Below are 20,919 nucleotides of genomic sequence, written 5' to 3'. Positions count from 1 at the left end.
GCAACATGCTGCTGTCACACAGAAGCGTATTGACCTACCTACTATGCACAAATGCTTGAATACACCACAGCAAACTAGGGCCCTAAACCACTGGCTCGTTGGTGTTATTATTCAAGTTAAATCTAATTTTTTTTTTACAAATCAATTTTTTCTTCTCTAAAAATTTGTTTTTTAAATATTTCTCTGAAACTCTAGAAATTCATGATTTATTAAGTGTAAAAACAACAAAAAATTGTAATACAAAGTTAAAAGCAGTCAATGTCTCATTGAAGTCAATGGAAGCTGCGCTGATCTTATTAGACCTTATTAGTTTTCACTTTATACAGACCTATCTATACATATACAAATATATCTATATATACAAATATATATATATATATATATATATATATATATATATATATATATATATATATATATATATACTAACTTATAAAAGTTAAAGTCAGTTAAAGTGAAAATTACTGCCAAACAGTAACAGATGGGCATATATAAGGGACTTACTTAGTAACATTCAAATTTCTGTTTTTAACAAATCAACTTTTTTCTCTAAATTTTTTTTTATTTCTCTAAAACTCTAAAAATGTTAGATTATAAAGTGTAAAAACAACAAAACACTCTGATACAAAACAAGTAAAAGCAGACAATGTCCTATAGAAGTCAGTGGAAGCTGCACTGATCCTATTGGACCGATTTTTAGCCATTCGGACTTTTAGAGGTTTTGTGGATTTTTTTCGCTAGTAAATAGCCAAAAAAAACTAGAATTTTTAGAGGTATTATAGATTTTCAAAGTTTCTTTGTATCGTTCATCGTTTTTTCTGCTCATACTTTTTTTATTCTGTTTTTTTAATAACTTCTATGTCATTTGTGATTTTAGAGAAATGAGAGTTTGATCATGGTTTCAAAAAGTTTGAATATCACTAAAATCTGACTAAACAGGCCTCCAATATGTGGGGTCAGGGGAATAAACTGTGACAAAACATGTGCAACTGTAGAAATGCTGTAGAATATTCCTGTGCAAGTTTTTTTGGCAGAAAAAGGTCCACACCAGTGAGAATTACATTCATTTTAATTTTCCATTCATTTTCAACAATACTAAAAAACTTGAACGTTTCAATGAACTGGGAAAATTAATAAATAAATGCCCATTGACTTCTATTGAAACTCTGCACCTTTTCACTACTATTTGGAGTTCCAAAGAATATTCTTAAGTATATTTGCATTTTTTTGCCGCATTTTTCTCAAATCTTGAAAAAAGGAAAACTCAAATTTTGGCAAATCGACCCCTAAGTCTCTTAAGTCGACTTAACAATTAGCCATCCCTAAATTGCTGAAGTGGTATTGTCTCTGGCAACTAAAGGTGGCTATGCACACACACACACACCGATAATATCATACAAAACTCATTTTCTTACGATATTCGGTGCGTGTATGGTGGGAGACAAGCCGACCGTTAACGACAGAAGACTTGGATATTGGTCAGCTCGTTAATCAGCCCAGACGGAAAATTTCAAATGGGTGCCTTTGAAGGCACCTGAACATCGGCCATTGTTAGTGCTGAATCGTTAGATACAGGTAGAATTCTATTGTTTATACCTGTATATCTGACGACGTGTATATACACATGTGTATTAAAACAAACTATCTTTCTTTGAAAGATCTTTTCCAGGAAAGATCGTAATTTAAATGTTTATGGCCACCTTAAGGGTAGGGCTACATGGACGTTTTCGGCGTGATCCGACGTGCTGCGACAAAACGCCTGCGACAAGTCACATGTGACAGAAATGAGGTAAGAGATAGAAATGTCTGATGAAGTCGCAGGGTTGATCCGACGCAAAACGACTGCATCCGACAGTCGTGTCGCGTCGGATCAACGCTGCGACTTCATCCTACATATCTATCTCTACCCTTATTTCTGTCGCATGTAACTTGTCACAGGCTTTTGTCGCAGAGTGTCGGATCACGCCGAAAATGTCCATGTAGTCCTACCCTAACTTATATTTACATAGTTACATAGTTAAATTGGGTTGAAGAAAGTCTGAAGACTGAAGTAGTATAGTAGATGTTAATGAGCCTTTCAGATAAACGATAATCAATCCTAATTAGTCTTGTTGAATATGGGCCCTGATACTCCAGGTATATCTTGAAGCCCTGCCATAAATATGACAAAACTTTTAGCTAGAAAGGAAATAGAAGCAGTCACTTGAGCACTAGGAAATGGATTCCTAAAAGCAAGTGTTAAAACATTAAAAAATGACAGCAGGAAAGGAAAAAAATGCATTTAAGCATTTTTATTCTAATGACAGTTTCCCTTTAATGACCCTGTCAATTAACCATGGCTGCTTGGCACTCAGTACAACAGTTAATACCAGTGTGGGTGTCATTCTTGCTGTGTCAGATATAAGGGTAATACATGAGCTCTAATTAGCCTCGGCCAGATATTCCCAATAAAATCTGGTGCCAGCATCGGTTTTATGGAAAGGCTCGGACCGCAAAACAAAACTATACTAATATGACAATCTCCACTTAGCGATGTAGCTTTAACTATATCTATATAGCTTTAATTATCATTCAGCAGTTTTGCTTATAGAGCTGCATTTAAAGGTGCAGTTCAACTTAATATTTACTTTTAGTATGACATAGACTTCTTTTAAGATTTTTGGAATATGGACATTTTTTCTGCAGCTCTTGGGCTTGGAATTTCAATTGCTTTATATATGGTTGGAAGTCAGAATGGAAGAAAATCGGAGAAAGCCTGCAAAGAAAGATAAGCAATTAAAAATAACAATTGAACTAAGATTTTTAAGTTGATCAGATATTTGGTTGCTAGGGTCAGTGGTCTTGACAACCATTTTCAGTTGTAGGCTGCAAAAAGGAAGGAAAATAATTCACAAATAATTCACATACAGACCAAATAATGAAATAATAATGAAGTTATTTAGAATAAAAAAACTTTACAACAACAAGTGTAGGTGCATTTGTAAATGACCTATAGTAAAGTTTAGGTTTATGTTTGGCTAATTTGTACCATTTCTACTCCAGCACCAAATGTTTTATGAAAATCAAAAGGGGCAGTTCACCTTTAAATGAACTGTTAGTATAATACAGACAATGATATTCTGAGATAATATGCATTTGGTCTTCATTTTTCATTCTTTGCAGTTTGTGATTTGTGATTTATTTTAACTTTTTGCTTAGCGACTCTCCAATCCTGCATTTCAGCACCTATCTCGTTGCTATGGATCGATTTATGCTAGCAACCTGGCACTGTTTTAAATAAGAGACCTGAAGGTCTGAACCTGAAGATAAGTAATAAAAAGTAACAATTACAATTTAATTGTAGTTTTACAGAGCTGCCAGGGTTAGTGACCCTTTTATGAAACCTAGAAAAAGACGAAGAAGCAAAATAATTCAAATCAAAACCCTATAAAAAATTGAGACTAAAAAAGTTAATAAGGACAGAATATTGAATTAAAAACCGAAAGTTAATTACACCTTATATAGTGATCTAAAATCGATCTAAAAGCAAACACAATTGGCTAACAATATATTAGTCCAGAATTACCAGAATACCAGACTTGGTATTCTGGCATATCTTTGGTGGAGGATTCGGCATTAATCATAAGAGAAAATTAAGGCTCTGATTAAAGGGAAGTCCATCTCCCATAGACTCCATTTTATCCAAATAATTCCTTTTTCTCTATAATAATAAAACAGTACCTTGTACTTGATCCAAACTAAGATATAATCAATCCTTATTGGAAGCAAAACAATCCAGTTGGGTTTATTTAATGTTAAGTATGATGATCCAAATTATGGAAAGATCTCTTATCCATAAGACCCCAGGTCCCAAGCATTCTGGATAACATGTCCCATACCTGTCCTGTTTTCCATTGCGTCTGATTTAAGCAAACAATTTGAATTTGTAATTTCCTTTTTACCTGTCAGGGATCCGATATCCGGAAAACAGTTATCCAGAAAGCTTCCGGCCGTCTCCCATCAACTGCATTTTATCCAAATTTTTTAAAATAATTTCCTTTTTCTCTGTAATAATAAAACAGTATCTTGTACTAGATAAAAATGAAGATATAATTAATCCTTATTGGAAGCCAACCCAACCTATTGGGTTTATTTAATGTTTATATGATTTTCTAGTAGACTTAAGGTATGAAGATCCAAACTATAAAAATATCCGTTATCTGGAAAACCTCAGGTCCCGAGCATTATGGATAACAGGTCCCATACCTGTAATAAAGCAGTAGTTTGTACCTGATGGCAACTGAACTGCATGAATCCATATTGGTGGCAATACAATCCTAATAAAATAATCTAATGTTTAAATGATTTTTTTAGGAGACAATAGGTATGGTCCAAATTATGGAAAGATCCATTATGTGGAAAACCCCAGGATCCAAGCATTCTAGATAATAGATCCTATACCTGTACAATGTTAGCTCTGACCTGGGGTTACATTTTTGTGTCAATATCACTAAACTCAGTGAATGGAGTGATAATATGAGTTTTGATGGTAATTCCCTTCCTAGTCAAAAATAACATTTCAGAAAACTGGAAACTGTATCAATTGGCTAAGTGGCCCCAGTGACACACTAGGGGTTAAAGGAGACTGCAGCACTGAGAGAGTATTTTCTGGCTCCCGGGTCACCCAAATGAAGGGGCTATGCAGTAACTGCGTGTCTCCAGCTGCTAGCAGCACATTTCCATGCATTCCTGCCCATGACAGCTTGGTCAGTCTAATAAATACATTAGAAACTGTTTTGGGAAAGAAAAAAAAAAGTGTTAGGTTTTCACTGGGAAGATTAGGAACAGCTGTGTTTTCCTTGTTTAAATTGACCAGGAACATTGTATTTGTATTAATGAGACATCAGCTGTAAATACAGCGCAAGAGCAGAACTCCTGTGCGCCACGGAGCAACTTATTTCCTAGAAAATGTCCTATTTCCTTGCAATATATTTGGATTATTAATTCAGTCAATCAACAAATACAAAGACTGACAGACACAAAATAGTTATTATAGAGTTATGGGATCAGCTATCAGGAAACCCGTTATACGGAAAGCCCTGAATTACGACCATGGCCATCTCCTGGAAACTCCATTTTATCCAAATAATACAATTTTTTTTTTAAATGTTTTCTTTTTCTCTGTAATAATAAAACAGTAGCTTGTACTTGATCCCAACTAAGATATAATTAATCCTTACTGGAAGCAAAACCAGCCTATTGGGTTTATTTAACGTTTACATGATTTTCTAGTAGACTTAAGGTATGAAGATCCAAATTATGGAAAGATACATTATCCGGAAAGCCTTAGATCCCGAGCATTCTGGATAACAGGTCCCAAACCTGTAGATCGAAATTAAAATATAATGAATCCTTATTTGAAGCAAAACCAGCCTATTGGTTTTTTTTTGATGTTTACATGATTGTTTAGTAGACTAAAGGTATGAAGATCCAAATGAGGGAAATATTCATTATACGGAAATATCCAGGTCCCGAACATTCTGGATAACAGGTCCCATATGTGTAGTATCTGGAAAACCCAAGTTCCCAAGCATTCTGGATAACAGGTCCCATATGTGTAGTATCTGGAAAACCCAAGTTCCCAAGCATTCTGGATAACAGGTCCCAAACCTGTTTTTTTACATATTGTTAAAGGAACTTTATTACATTTTGGAGCATTTTAATACCTACTTGCCTTAGGAAACGTTGTAAGGTTATTAAAACTTTCAAGACGTTTGTAGAATTATAAGAATATATCTCTGGTGAAAAGGGTATGGAACAGTCTTTATTTCAATCATATTTTTTTAAAAATTTTAATTGTATAACAATTGTATTTTAAATTGGATTAATATTTGGATTGAGTATAATCAGTTATCATCATTAATATTTGTCACAAAGGACAAAGTTGAAATCTGGAGCATTCAATGTAAAAGTTCATTAGAAAAAAATATTAACATATCTAAGCAAATACAGGTATGGGACCTCTTATCCAAAATGCTTGGGACCGGGGTTTTCCGGATAATGGATCTTTTTGTAATTTGGATCTTCATACTTTAAGTCTACTAGATAATCATTCAAACATTACACACGCCCAATAGGCTGTTTTTTCTTCCACTAAGCATTAATTCTATCTTAGTTTGGATACAAGGTGCTGTTTTATTATTGCAGAGAAAAAGGAAATTATTTTTAAAAAGTTGGATTATTTGGATAAAATGGAGTCTATGGGATACAGACTTTCCGTAATTCAGGGCTTTCTGGATAATGGGTTTCTGGATAACAGAACCCATACCTATATATATATGTGTTTATCTAGAACCACTTTCTGTCTCTCGGGTTAAGTATCCAGTCATTTTAGATAAATTCAGCAAATATTTTACAAAATTCCTACTTTGAACTTTTGCTAAAATGCTAAATGTGAGCTACAATCAGCAGTACTATACTACTCTAATTCCAACCCTTATAATGCCAGACAAGTGATCAGAAAAGTACTTTTTTTGCCTAAATAGAAACTAATTTAAATAAAATTATACATTTGTGCTCACCTGTCCCGGAAAATAACAGAATTACGATTCAATTCGCGGGACGTTTTGACAGCATTTTATTTGCGCTCTCCAGCTGTAAATGCTTTATTGAAAAAATATTAAACTTTAATTATTTTTCTGCTGCCTTGGCACAAAATGAAATAGTAGGAAAAAAAATGTTTCCCCTCCAAAAATCCCACTAACTTAGAACTTTCACAGTTATAATTTATTTGAGTGGGGGAAAGCAGGGTTATTGTGTTGTCTGTCTCGATTCTGTAAGAAATGCATCAATTTTGTATTGCGCTGTAATTCAATGACTCCTTCCTGGCTGTGTGAATTATTAACACACTGGGTTCATTATAAATAATAAAAAAAAAGAGCCCTGTTACTTTTTGCTAGTCTTCCCATATTTATTAACTTTCAATCGATCACCAGTTCATCTCATTATCAGTACAAAATGAGCATTTTAACTGCGCAGGCGAATCCTCACTTTTATCTGTCTTGCCATTGTCGCTAATACAAAATATATTATTTAAAGCTTGCTGAGGTGCACAAGAACGCAATATTAAAGGCTTCACAATAGTTTTGTGGTAACTCGATTGTTTTGCCCTGAAACTGCATTATTTTAACATCACATAAAAATAAATAAAGGCTTTATAAATGGCACCATTTCAAAGTTTGGAGAGGTGTAAAATCTGCTTCTCTTTTCCAAGAAATCCAAAGGGTTAATGTTTAGTAGATGTGCGTACAAGGAAGAAAGCCCTAAATGTACTCACACAAATATGTGTATACATGAATTATATTCACTTATTTGTGTGACTTAATTATTTATTACAAAAAATAGAAGAGTAAAATAAAGATTTTATATTCAAAATCCATATGACATTTGACATAGACAATACAAAACATATACAAACATAAACATATACAAAAAAGACCTCCCCACCCCCCTCTGCCTTATTAACACTTTACCAATCACTGCTTACTCTTTTTGTGTTTTGATGCTCATTTTTAGTTAAGAAAATAGTTCCCTGTAATCATAAAATGTGAAACTCAAAAATAATAAAAAATTTGGATGAAAATATATGGAAGGATAAAAATCTGCTGGCATATTTGAGAATGCAATACAAATATATTGAAAAGAGATTATAGATCTTCACTTCTTCGCTTGTTAATTTTGTTTCGTTTTTAAGGGTTAGTTCTGAAATTGTTCTGAAATTCTATAGTTAGGAAAAAGAAACTTTATTAAAGTGAATTAAAAATATTCTACCTATAGAAATATTTAAAAATGCATACAGCTGCTCTGAAAGTGAAAATAAAATGTTTTCTATCCAAATTCCAAACTAAATACCCATTTAGGCATTTAAAATACAGATTTTCGAACCCAAGAATTTGATGAAATAGCATACAATATACACATTTGAAGAGTAAAAACAAATAGAAAATCAACTTAATAGTTACACTAACATCAGGCGCTGGCTACCCTTGTTTCATGTTCTGATGCTGTCAAAACACATATTGATAGTAAAATTGACTTTATTCATAAGTTTAGCATACACTACCTTTATGAATATGATAAAAATGCATGCTATAGTTTATTTTATTGTTAAGAAATGTATTTGTACAAGCTAAATATATACTACATATACATATATAAAAAGTTCTCTCTGAGAGTAAAATAAAGCATAATATTTAAAAAACATTTTTATTTATGTAGGTTAAATATATACTACTTATACAATTTTTGTTTAAAAAAAAAGCATTTTTTTAACCAAAATAAAAATATGTTGGTTTGTAAGTTAAATATATCCAACGTCTATTAATATTTAAAATATACATATATTTAAATGTTTTTTTATATTTGTAAACGAAAACAAAAAGAAACTAGGACATTTGAGAACCCAAGAATATCTTAAATCGCACACAAGTTTTAGGAAAACGCACAATACAAACGTGCAGAGAAGAGACTCAACAGCTCCACTAATATCTTGTTAATCAGTGGTTACACTTGTTTTTCGTAAGTTGATGTTGTCTAACATCGGATTATAAGTACAATATTTGTTTTTAATACAGGGTCCCTTATCCGGGAACCCGATATCTAGAAAGCTCTGAATTACAGAATGGACTCCATTTTATCCAAATAATCCAAATTTTTAAAAATGATTTCCTTTTGCTCTGTAATAATAAAACAGTACCTTGTACTTGATCCCAACTAAGATATAATTAATCCTTATTGGAAGCAAAACCAGCCTATTGGGCTTATTTAATGTTTAAATGAATTTCTAATAGACATAAGGCATGAAGACCCAAATTACGGAAAGATCCATTATCCATAAAACCCCAGGTCCCGAGCATTCGCGACAACAGATCCCATACCTGTATTGCAAGTATTTAACAAATACAACAAAAAGTGATTGTCTAAAGCTTTTCGATTGGAAGATTTGTAACTCTTCTAGTGCAGAATTACAATAATAGTTGCACAATGAATACAATTGAAAAACAGTGTTGTTGCTCATGAGAGTTGCAATATAATATAATCACAAAGTCACAACAATTCCAACAGAAAGTGTGGACATGTATGTGTATTTTGGAGGAAAACTGCAAGCTTAGAAACAAAGTGGTTGTTAATGGATTCTTCCACGGCTGTTTCCAAACTTCTAGAGATCTTCAAAGGTTATTGAGCCGTGCAACATACATTCGTTTTAATATGCATGATATTCGAAAAGTGGTTTAGATCTTAATTACACTGAATGATAAGAGTTTATCTCATGTGACTGCCGCTTGAAGGACTTCAACAATATAAGTTTTAGTAATAAACTTTAGTTGATTTTTTTTTTGAAAAAAAATCAAAATGGAAATATTAAATTTAGTATATGTTGAGCTCAAGAAAATATTGGCAAATTTGTTCTAAAATTACACAGAAAGCAGAAAATGGGTAAACACAGGAGTCTGCAAAAATGATGGGTTCAAATCCTTTTTATCCCAGTTTAGGAATATCTCGAGCACCATCTGTATGCTCATAATCTGTATATTACATGGGTCTTCTGTGCTTTAACGTAATACTGAAAACTCTGCCCATTAATATATATTATATGGTAATTATAGTTCAAATAAAATCATAAACTAGATGGACAAAAACTACTGACGACAGTCAGACACATATACATATAGGCAAACATATTCTTTCTGTTCTTTGCCCCGTCTGGGCTGACAGATGTATTCAAGGGGGAGATCATTTCTTTGTGCACCACATCAGAACGGGAAGCTGCTCCTGATCTCCTATTGTCAAGAAACCCCCCCCCCTCCCCACACCAACATCTAGATCCCCTTACACGGGGAGGCCATTTACCAAAGTCCGAATTTATCTCAATATTTTCAAAAAAAAAGAAAACTCAGACCAAATCCACACCAGTTTTTTCACCTTATTTATCAATACACTTCTCCAAAAAATTTTGTTTGCGGGGAGAAAACGCAAAAAAACTTGAAAAACACAAATCGTCCAATTTTTTCAGATTTTTGCCCGAAAACCATGAAATCTTCAGATTATTGCACGAAACCCAGAAAAATCTATGGGACTTCTCCCATTGATTTATACAGTATGCATCCTCGGCAGGTCTGAGAAGCTGGATTTTCGGATTAGGACTTTTTCCATCCTCGGGGTATAATAAATTCGCGTTTTTTTCTTTTCACTAAAAATTCAGATTTTATACCAAAAAACACGATTTTTCAGGTTTTTGACATTCAGAGTTTAGTAAATAACCCCCTGAGTGTGCGTCTGTGTACAGAATAAGGAATGGTTGTCTAGTTTCTGCCAGTTTGTCCTTGTTATGCTGCTGCTGGTGCTGCATGTCTGTATCACAATATTCCCTACAGTCTCTTTGCATTACATGTATACATTCTTTATAGGTGCATGACTGCTATGCAAATGGGCACACACCCACTCAGATACTAGAAACCATCCATATATATAGGGCTATACTCTATTAATTATGTTTCTAATACTAATTCCATCTTCCACAATCACGCTGCCTACATAACACCATATGCATTAATTATCTTTATTTTTTCAACTCCCTTGCCAGCTTGGGGCACCCCAGGAATTCTGTTGCTTTTGCTAAGGAATACAGAGCAAGATAGCTCAGCCTCTGGTTGCTGCAGCCCTTGCCGATCTATAAACGACAGTGCCACTGGGTAGGCAATGGGTTAAGTTCTGCAAATTAGTGTAACAATGGTGTATGAAAACTGTCATTTCACTCAATGAGCTCAAAGACAGAATCGGAGGCAATTAAACAGCTGCTGGATCTAACTGCCCTAAATTTGGCACCGAGGACTTTATACAGCACACAACATAAAACACAGCCATAAATCACTGAGCATTTTTAGGGACTTTTGTTTTCTAGGAGAATAGGTTGGGGAAAGTCTGGTGTGTAATAATTAATTAAACGACTTGCTGCAGTCGGGAGGGGATGTGACTTTATATAGAACACAAATGAGAGCCGGCTAGAGCTGCCAGCACTGAGCTCCCCTTGGCACTAAAAGGGAAAAGTCAGCTAGTGGCCGTGCGGGAAGGGGCCGTGTGGGTGGAACATGGTCCAAGCTGAGAACATACTCAGATGCTTCTTTAATATTATGCAATGGAAATTGGTCTGTGCCACTATGGGCGTTTAATCACAGGGATGCCCTTTGTGTGTCCCTAGATTTAAAGGGGCACAATACACAGCACAATAACCCTCTGCTTCCACTTTTAATAAGAATTCAGATTTATTGCTGTTTGGTCATTTGTGTGTGTTTCTTTTTCAGACTCCATCCTGCACATTCCTTGGAACATCGTTGCTTGATGAGGGTAGAGGAGTCTCTCCTTTTTTGTTTTTATCCTCCTATATGCACTATTAAACTTCTGGCTTATGTATCTGAGAGCACAGGTAACACAGAGATAAAGGGCTAATTTTGTCTGTGAAATCCATAGATAAACCTGTTATATAATGAGCTGCTCCTTATCTCACAGCCTAATCATTTTCTAGCTGGGGGAAAGGAAGAGTTTGTTTATACAGAGGGCTTCTTAGTGGCCAAGTGATTTGTTTTGATTGTTGCTATGATTGTAATTGAGTCTATCCTGCTTATTCTGATAAATAATTTGTATGTGCACCTACTGACACTAGGAAACCCTGAAGCCCTGGCGTCCCTGGAGGTAGCGTTACTATCAGGGTTCCCACATGGGGTTTTGTCAAAATGCCCTACTGATTTGTGCATAGCAAATTAATGCTAATTTAAACGTGATACAGTCCCCACTCTGAATGTTCTTGCCACAATTGCTCATGATTCACGGATAATGTGCACCCACAATTGTTGTACAATGATACTCACAGGTGAAATTTTTGGGGGGAAGGAAACTGCATTTTGGGCAAAAACAAGACAATTTGTGTCCACGGATTGCCCTGTTCCCCTAAAACCTTAAATATGGATCCCATGCTGTTTAGTTTGGGTCTCCTTAATCCCTCCAAATAATATGAATTTTTCATACTATTTAACATTGTAGGATTGTAATCATCATGATATGGGTCCCCTGAGAAAAAAAGAACTGCAAAATTATAGCCAAAACGTAGCTCTCCATTTGTTAAACGGCTACTACAGATATGGGACCTGTTATCCAGAATGTTCGGGACCTGGGTATTTCCTTATAATGGATATTTCCATAATTTAGACCTTCATATCTTTAGTCTACTTAAAAATTATGTAAACATTCAATAAACCCAATAGGCTGGTTTCGCTTCCAATAATGATTAATTATATTTTAGTTTGGATCAAGTACAGGTATGGGACCTCGGAACCTGAGGCTTTCGGGATAACGTATCTTTCTGTAATTTGGATCTTTATACCTTAAATATCCTAGAAAATCATGTAAACATTAAATAAACCCATTAGGTTAGTTTTGCTTCCAAAAAGGATTAATTAGTTGGGATCAAGTACAAGATACTGTTTTATTATTACAGAGAAAAAGGAAATCATTATGAAAAATTTGGATTATCTGGATAAAATGGAGTCTATGGTAGACAGTCTCTCTGTATAATGGGTTTCTGGATAATGGATCCCATATCTGTAATAATAGTACCGTTCCATTACTATATATCCCCATTCTGTGAATGGTACTGCATGCTGCTGAGACACATCTCCCTACAAATTAGCTGTGATTTAATAATGGGACAGTGCTGCTGTTTATGTATTTGAATAAGAGCATTGCATACTGTAATATTTTACAAATGAGTGGGCTGAGGAAGAATCTATGGTTAGATAAATGTCATAGAATAATCTCTAATCTAAACCTTCACCTTCAATAAAGAGAAAAAAGCTCAGTAGAGACAATGTCAATCCTCAGCACCTGGAATTAGTATCTCTATAGAGAAGGTACTGCTCATTCTCTCAATTAGGCTCTTGAACATTATAGGGAAACTCACAGGCACCCCTTATTCAGAAAAACATGGTGGGATGTTTATTAAAGTGGTTGTTTACCTTTATATTTACTTTGAGTATAATGTAGAGACAGTTGTGCAGTTGGTTTTCATTTTTTATTATTTGTGGTTTTTGAGTTATGTAGCTTTTTATTCAGCAGCTTTGCAGCTCGCAATATCATCAATCTGGTTGCTAGGGTCAATATCTCTCTAGCAACCTTGCATTGGTTTGAATGAGAAACTGGAATATGAATCAGAGAAACTCTGAATAGAAAGATGACCAACAATACATTTGTAGCTTTACAGAGCATTTGTTTTGTAAATGGGGTCAGTGACCCCCATTTGAAAGCTGGAATCAGAAGAAGAAGTCATTTAAAACTATAAAAATGAAAAAAAAAATGGCCAGGCATTTATAAATGCTATGAAAGGCCTATATTCTTCTATATACACTCATATACATGTTCTGCAAGGTTAATATAGTTTAATATGGATTGATAGGAGGATGTAAGGATATTTGAAACTTGGTGCTAGTACAAAGATAGAATACCCTGCCTGGTCCCTCTCTGTGCATTACATACCGTAGAAGGGGAGATATCGCTATACCCTGCTCAGTGTGGGCTTTGCTGGGCAAATCTGGACCTCAGCCAGGCTTAGATACAGTCAGATTTATGAACGAAAAATTCCAGTTACAGAAATGTGATATGCCATTTTTATTAATAAAACTAGTGCAGTTGCCTTGGCCAGCTGGGTGGGTTTTACATGACACTCGCAATTATTTCCATCTAACTCTCATCTTTTTTTCCTGAGCCATTTTTTTTGAAAAGAATTGGTTGTATGGGCAAAGACAATCAGAGATTTAAAAGAAATTAAGGTTGTTGGCTACATATATGAAGTATATGGCATTGTACAGTTAATGGGATCTGTTATCCGGAAACCCTTTATCCAAAATGCTTCCAATTAATTAATCTTTATTGGAGGCAAAACAACCCAACTGGGTTTATTTCATGTTTAAATAATTTTTAGCAGATTTAAGGTGGCCATGAACTATAAGATCCGCTCGTTTGTCAAGGTCGCCAAACGAGCAGATCTTAACCCGATATGCCCACTAATGGCTGGGCAATATCGGATGGATCCAAACGTTTGGCCCTGGGGCCGAAAGATCGTATTACAATACTACAAATGGGCTTCGACGGGTCGCAGGACCGCATCAACTAGCCAATGCGGTCCTGAATCGTACAAAAAGTCAAGCTTGACCGATTGATATCTGGCCAATTTTTGGCCTGATATCGATTGGGAGGACCTGTCGGGAGCCCCCACACATGGGCAGATAAACTGCCGAATGGGTCTAAAGGACTGATATCTGCTGCTTTAATCTGCCTGTGTATGGCCACCTTTAAAGGGCACCTGTTTTAAAATAATATTATCCACAACCAAAGTTGCAGGATAATAGAGTTGCAGTCCGGTTCGGCATAACAGTAGATTATTTTTAAAAAATTGCCCCCCGTCAGTGTAAGACACTCACACCAGAAGGGAGCTCCTAGTCACTATTAAATAAACTGGAGGACCTATCAATCTGTGATTTTTGCATATGTCTTGGATTAAAAAAACATATTTCCGTTTCCTAGCTACCTGCCTACCTTAGTATTTCCTGGAAACCAGAAAGATCAAGACACTGGACAGGTTTAGGACTTTGTTAGAAAATATAACTGAATAATAAGAACTTGGAAAAAGAAAATGATTGGACTGGGGCAGCATGGGCCCAGTAGACAAATGGCTGCCCACCAATCACATTCTACTTTATCATTTCTACCGACTAGGCATCAAAAAAATCAAATTAAATGCCATATGCTATATGTCAGTGGTGTAAGTCTGGAGTAATCCACAGCATCAAATAGCAGTGACTCCCTGAATTTAGTGTTATATTAACACCACAGGCACTGTAACTCCCAGCATTAAATGGCAAAATGGCTCTCAATAACAAATGACACAGTGACTCCCAGAAATAGTTGCTACAGTTTAAATAATACATGAACCCCCCCTCCTCCCCCAGTATAAAATGACACAGTAACCACTAAAATTCAGTGGCACAATGACTACCAATATTAATGGTACAGTGACCCACAGCATTAAATGGCACACTGGATCCTAGTATTAAATACCGCAATATCCCACCATGAAATGCAACACTGACTTTTAGACTTAAATGGTAAAGTGACCCCCTGTATAAAACGAAGCAGTATGATATCGATATGATTTTCAGCAAGATAAAGATTGAACAGTTTGTCCTGCACACCCCATGCACGGGCCGATGACTAGGACTGGAAGGCATAAGATGGCAGCTTTAGTTGGCCTGTGTGTGGTCAGTAGGGATGTAGCGAACTGCCGATTTGGTGTTCGCGAACGCCGTTCGCGAACACCGGCAAAAAATGCGAATGTTCGCGAACAGTTTGCGAACTTCGAACACCCGTTAAATCGTTCGATTCGAACGATCGAAGGATTTTAATCGTTCGATCGAAGGATTTTCATTCGAATCGAACGATCGAAGCCATTCGATCGAATGATTTTCATTCGATCGAATGCTTACAATCGTTCGAACGAATGGAAATCGTTCGATTTTTAGCGGTCGAAGGAATTCGAATGGTCGAACGATCGAACGCGAACTCAAAATGCGAACGTTCCCAAACGTTCGCGAACATTCGGCGGACGCGAACGGTCGAAGTTCGCGCGAACTAGTTCGCGGGCGAACAGTTCGCTACATCCCTAGTGGTCAGTTTAGTAAAACAAATGTAGCATGTAATGTATTATCATTATCATTGCACATTACCCATCGATCAATCCTTTTTTATGTTTACAGTAACCTATTGGTACAGTGGCTCCCAGCATTAAAGGGGTAGTTCACCTTTAAGGCAACTTTTAGTTTGTCATAGAATGGCTATTTCTAAGCAGCTTTTCGATTGGTCTTCATTATTTCTTTTTTCTAGTTTTATAATTATTTGCCTTTTTCTTCTGACTCTTTGAAGCTTTCAAATGGGCGTCGCTGACCCCTTCTAAAAAGCAAATGCTCAGTAAAGTTACAAATGTATTGTCATTGCCACTTTTTATTACTTATCTTTTTATTGAGGCCTTTCCTATTCATATTCCAGTCCCTTATTCAAATCACTGCATGGTTGCTAGGGTAATTGGGACCATATCTACCAGATTATTTAAAATGCAAATTGAAGAGCTGCTGGATAAAAAGCTAAATAACTCAAAAATCTTAAATAATAAGAAATGAAAACCAATTGCAAATTGTCTCATAATATCACTCTCTACATCATATTAAAAGTAAACTCAAAGGTGAACAGCCAGGGTTTATACCTGCATATATGTGCAGGCACAACGCGGACGACACAAAGGTGATGCGGAAGGGGAGCAACTTACTTGAATGCGGCTGGGAGGCTGCCCCTGAATTTCTGCCGTGCTTGGCCCAGGCCTTTGTGGTCTTGCCACAAATACGGGCCTGCCTACACAGACCCACTTTCTGGCAGTGATGACCTCTATCTCTGACCTCCCGTCCGCCCTGACCCGAATCGCGCCCCAAGATGAGAAGAAGGTGGGCCCCTGAATTAGTGGCCTCTAGACCCTCCAAGTCTGAGCTGCCAACAACATTAAATGCCACTCTGCTCCTCTCTGCAAGGTGCTGGGTGCACTTCTCTTTCACAGGAATGATCAGTGTGCCAATCACTAAATGACCTTATGGTGAAAGAGAAGCTCCTCCAGCAGCGAGGAGGACAATTTAATGTTGCCCAAACACTCTCCATGAGTCAATCAAAGTAAGAATTGGTCCCACTGGGATATTCCTCTGTATCCTGGCAAGACAACCTGACCCTGAAAGATGACCCTGTGATAAATAAACACAAAAAATATAAAGGGTCATTGAAAAGCAATATTGCGAGGAAAATGGAGCCTTCTCAAAGTCATTCTAAACCCTCACCTGTTTTTAAAGATCCCCTGTGCCCAACCAGAAAATGTTTCTGTTGTAACTTTCCATGTTCCTTCACCTTCTCCAATGGATTTGTGTTGTCTAAGCATACTTTATGGGAGATTTTCCTTTGAATGTATTGAAAGCTAAAAATGCATATCCATCTAATGAGTGAGTGGTCTTGAACTACTATAATAATAATTGATTACATTATAAAATTATGGGAAGAAAGCCACGTAATAAGGAGACCTTTGGCTGCTCTCTAACGATCATTCTGGCTTTCTCTACTTGAATGGCCAAGTAGGGGATCTATCATCTGGCATGCCTGGGACCTGGAGTCTTCTGTAACTTGGAGAACATTGTCTTAAGGCTACTAGCTACTACATGGATTTATGCTAGCTTAGTAAACATCAAGTGCAAGCTACTATCAAAGACTATATGATACAGAGAATAAGCAAAAACAAAAATCAGTCAATATAGAGAATTAGACAGAACAAGTTATTGTACAAAGTTCTCAAAGGGGTGGTTCACCTTTCAGTTAATTTTTAGTATGTTATAGAATGGCCAAGTCTAAGCAAATTTTTCATTGTATATTTTTAATATTTTTTAAATGATTTGCCTTTTTCTCCTGATTTTTTCCAGCTTTCAAATGGGGGTCACTGACCCCCATCTAAAAAGAAATGTTCTGTAAAGCTGCAAATATATGTTATTGCTACTTTTTGTTACTCCTCTTTCTATTCAGGCCCTCTCCTATTCATATTCCTGTCTCTTGTTCAAATCAATGTTGCTAGGGTCCAAATTACCCTAGCAACCAGATTGCTGCTGAATAAAAAGCTAAATAACTCAAAAACCAGAAATAATAAAAAATGAAAACCAATTGCAAATTGTCTTGGAATATCACTCTCTACCTCATACTAAAAGTTCATTTAAAGGTGAACAACCCTTTTAATGCCTTTATAAAAAGATACATTTTCCCTATTTCGGGAGTCTCAAGTTCCATTTTTGCAAATTTAATTCTTGGTGAATGTAATTGGAAATACTCTGCTACTGAGTAACTTGGTTATTGCAGAGGGTTCTATACAAAGATGACAGGCTGCTAAATCCAATGTAAAGATATTGCAAGAGATGTTTTATTAATAAGTTAGGTACCATTCCCTATTGGCTTCCTCTCAGCTTTGCAACTGGAAGGATTTAATGAAAACAAGACTCTGCAATTCGGATAATCTCCAGAATGTCAGTGATGTGATTTGACAGACTCGTACATTGGACCATGTATGCTGACACAATATTACTTCTACAGTGATCTAAATGGCTTCCTGAATGGTAGGTATCGCTGTATATGTCCCTACACATAGCAGTTGGCACATGTGAGAATGAAGGGAGAATTACCCTTATCCCAATCATTTGTTTTTCACCATAATTCATTGGCACCTATAGGGAAATAAAAATCTCCAAAATAATAAACATCTCCAGTCAAAAATAGAGCGCACGTCCTCGTGTTCCTCTATTGGGAATTTATATCAAAATGTCTGAAGATACATTTGATAAAAAAGCTTCATAGAATAACAGGGACGGCAATGGGCTCTCTTGGTGGCTTTCTTGCGATAAATCATAAATGTGGGAATATATGCCCTCTGCAACACATGCTCTATATTTAAAAACTTTTAAAAGGGAAGGGAGGTGTCATTTTGGGTGTAATTTGCCATTTTTATTACCCAGAATACAAAGGTAATGGCAGCTTAATTGTTGGACTGATTGAAAGTTGTGTCCAACACAATTGCAGTCGATGTGTCGAAATGTGTGCAATTGTGCTTGTGTTTTTTGTGCTTTTGTTTATTTCCCAAACTGTGAGGCTGCTCTAAATTTTAGCCAATTCAGTGGGTGGTGCTTAGCCTAAGGGCTGTGGCATTAGCATTTGGTGGTCCCTTTAACCGAAGGCTTATTTTTGTCTACTGAAAATGTGTCATCAGGATTGAAAATTCTTAATCCACTAGGATGGAGGGTTATTTGCCTAAACAGCCCACTTGACTTGCAATATATGCCCAGATGGTCAGGCAATATTGTTAAAATCAACCCAACCAATCTGGGCATGTATGACCAACTTTAGGGAGAAATTGGTGCGCATGACTATCTGCTTTCATGGATTGGTATCCCAGCTTGAAGGTCATTTAGAGCAAGATTTGGGGTCAATACTTATTCGCAGTCTTCTTCACACATTCTTAGAATTATGGCTGTATAACAGATCCATCAGGAATTTCATATTAACCTTGAGCTGAAAGCGGGCTCAGACAAGGGGGTTAAGAGTCTCCGTTGTTGTTTCTGGGTCTATCAGTACCCTTCATACTTTAAATACATTCATACATTAATATTTTTAGGCCAACAGTGAACCCACAGTACAGAAAACAGCCTGAATGCCTCTGAAGGGGCCAGAAATATGACCCAATTAGCCAAAGTGCCCTATCATATCAAATTGTTTGACCATTGACACAAGTAAAGTGTCCTATAAGAAATGTTTTTGACTATTGTGGATCACATGCACCAGAGTTGATAGTCTAAGAGCAAAAAACATGTTACAGGTATGGGACCAGTTATCCAGAATGCTCCAGACATGGGGCATGTTCACTAAAGGGCGAAGTGACCATTGCTAGCGAAATCTCATCCACAGGGACATCGCCAATTCACTAACAAGAGTAGGGGACAATTCGCTAGCGAATGAGACTGTTACTAGCCGTAGTTCACACCCTATCGCCAGGCGACTTTTTGACCTGGCAAACGATCGTTACTTCGCAAATTCACTAAGATGTGAATTTTACTGAACGTTACCTCTTTCGCCAGCGTTTACTTCACCGCCTCAGACCAGGTCGAACTGATAAAATGAAGCTACATCTTCCTCAATCTTTTGTCGGTGACATCATATCCTGTATGCAGGAAATGCATTAAAGTTGTAAAAAAAGTTGGCGACTTTTCTTTTTTTAAAACGGTATTGCCTTCAAAAGTTCTGAATTATTAATGGTTTATGTGTGAACAGTTTTTTTTAACTAATTTGAGGGCATGCCACATTTGTTTATGGGTGGGCTCATGTCTAGGGCATTAGAGGATCTCTTTTGTCTTTATTATGGCTCATTGGACACGTGTTTGAAAAAATGGCCACTTGAAGCATTTGCACCAACATTACTATTAAAGATGTCCATACAACTTTTAGAAACCTGCCCTACTCAAATTAACCTAAGTATAAGAGGTCTAGCGAAGTTTCGCTAGGCAGAAATGAATGTTAGCGAATATTTGCTATGAAATGCTCACACACGCTATCTTCAATTAGCCAGTGTTCAGCTGCTAAGACGCAACTTCGCATTTTTAGTGAATTAGCGTAGTGGTGACAAATTTACACCTGGCGAAGTGGTGAGGAGTGTGGAAAAGCGGTCGCTGGCAAAAATTCGCCCTTTAGTGAGTTTGCCCTCTTGGTTTTCCAAATAAGGGATCTTTCTGTAATTTGGATCACCATACCATACCTACTAAAAAGTTATTTAAACATGAAATAAACCCAATAGGATAGCTTTTCCTCCATTAAGGATTAATTATATCTTAGTCAGGATCAGGTACAAGCAACATTTTTTTATTACAGAGAAATAGGAAATCATTTTTTAAAAATGTAAATTATTTGATTAACATGGAGCCTTTAGGAGATGGCCCTCCCGTAATTAGGAGCTTTCTGGTAACAGGTTTCCAGATAATGTATCCCATACCTGTATATACTGTAATTAATTTACAGAGTTATATAGCTGCATGAGTTGCTCGCTCAGCATGTGTATGATCAATCAGTTGGACAGGCACAAACTGGATCAACCATAAGTGTGGGGAATTTCCAAAGATCTGACCTGTTGCTTATTTTTGGCAGAATTTCTTGGTAGCCTCTGTTATAAACTACAATAATGACAAATATGGCAACAGTAAAAGTATGAAAGAGTAAGACCAG

Source organism: Xenopus laevis, chromosome 7L (genome assembly GCF_017654675.1).
Source record: "Xenopus laevis strain J_2021 chromosome 7L, Xenopus_laevis_v10.1, whole genome shotgun sequence".
Classification (NCBI taxonomy): domain Eukaryota; kingdom Metazoa; phylum Chordata; class Amphibia; order Anura; family Pipidae; genus Xenopus; species Xenopus laevis.
This window is presented reverse-complemented; position numbering follows the sequence as displayed.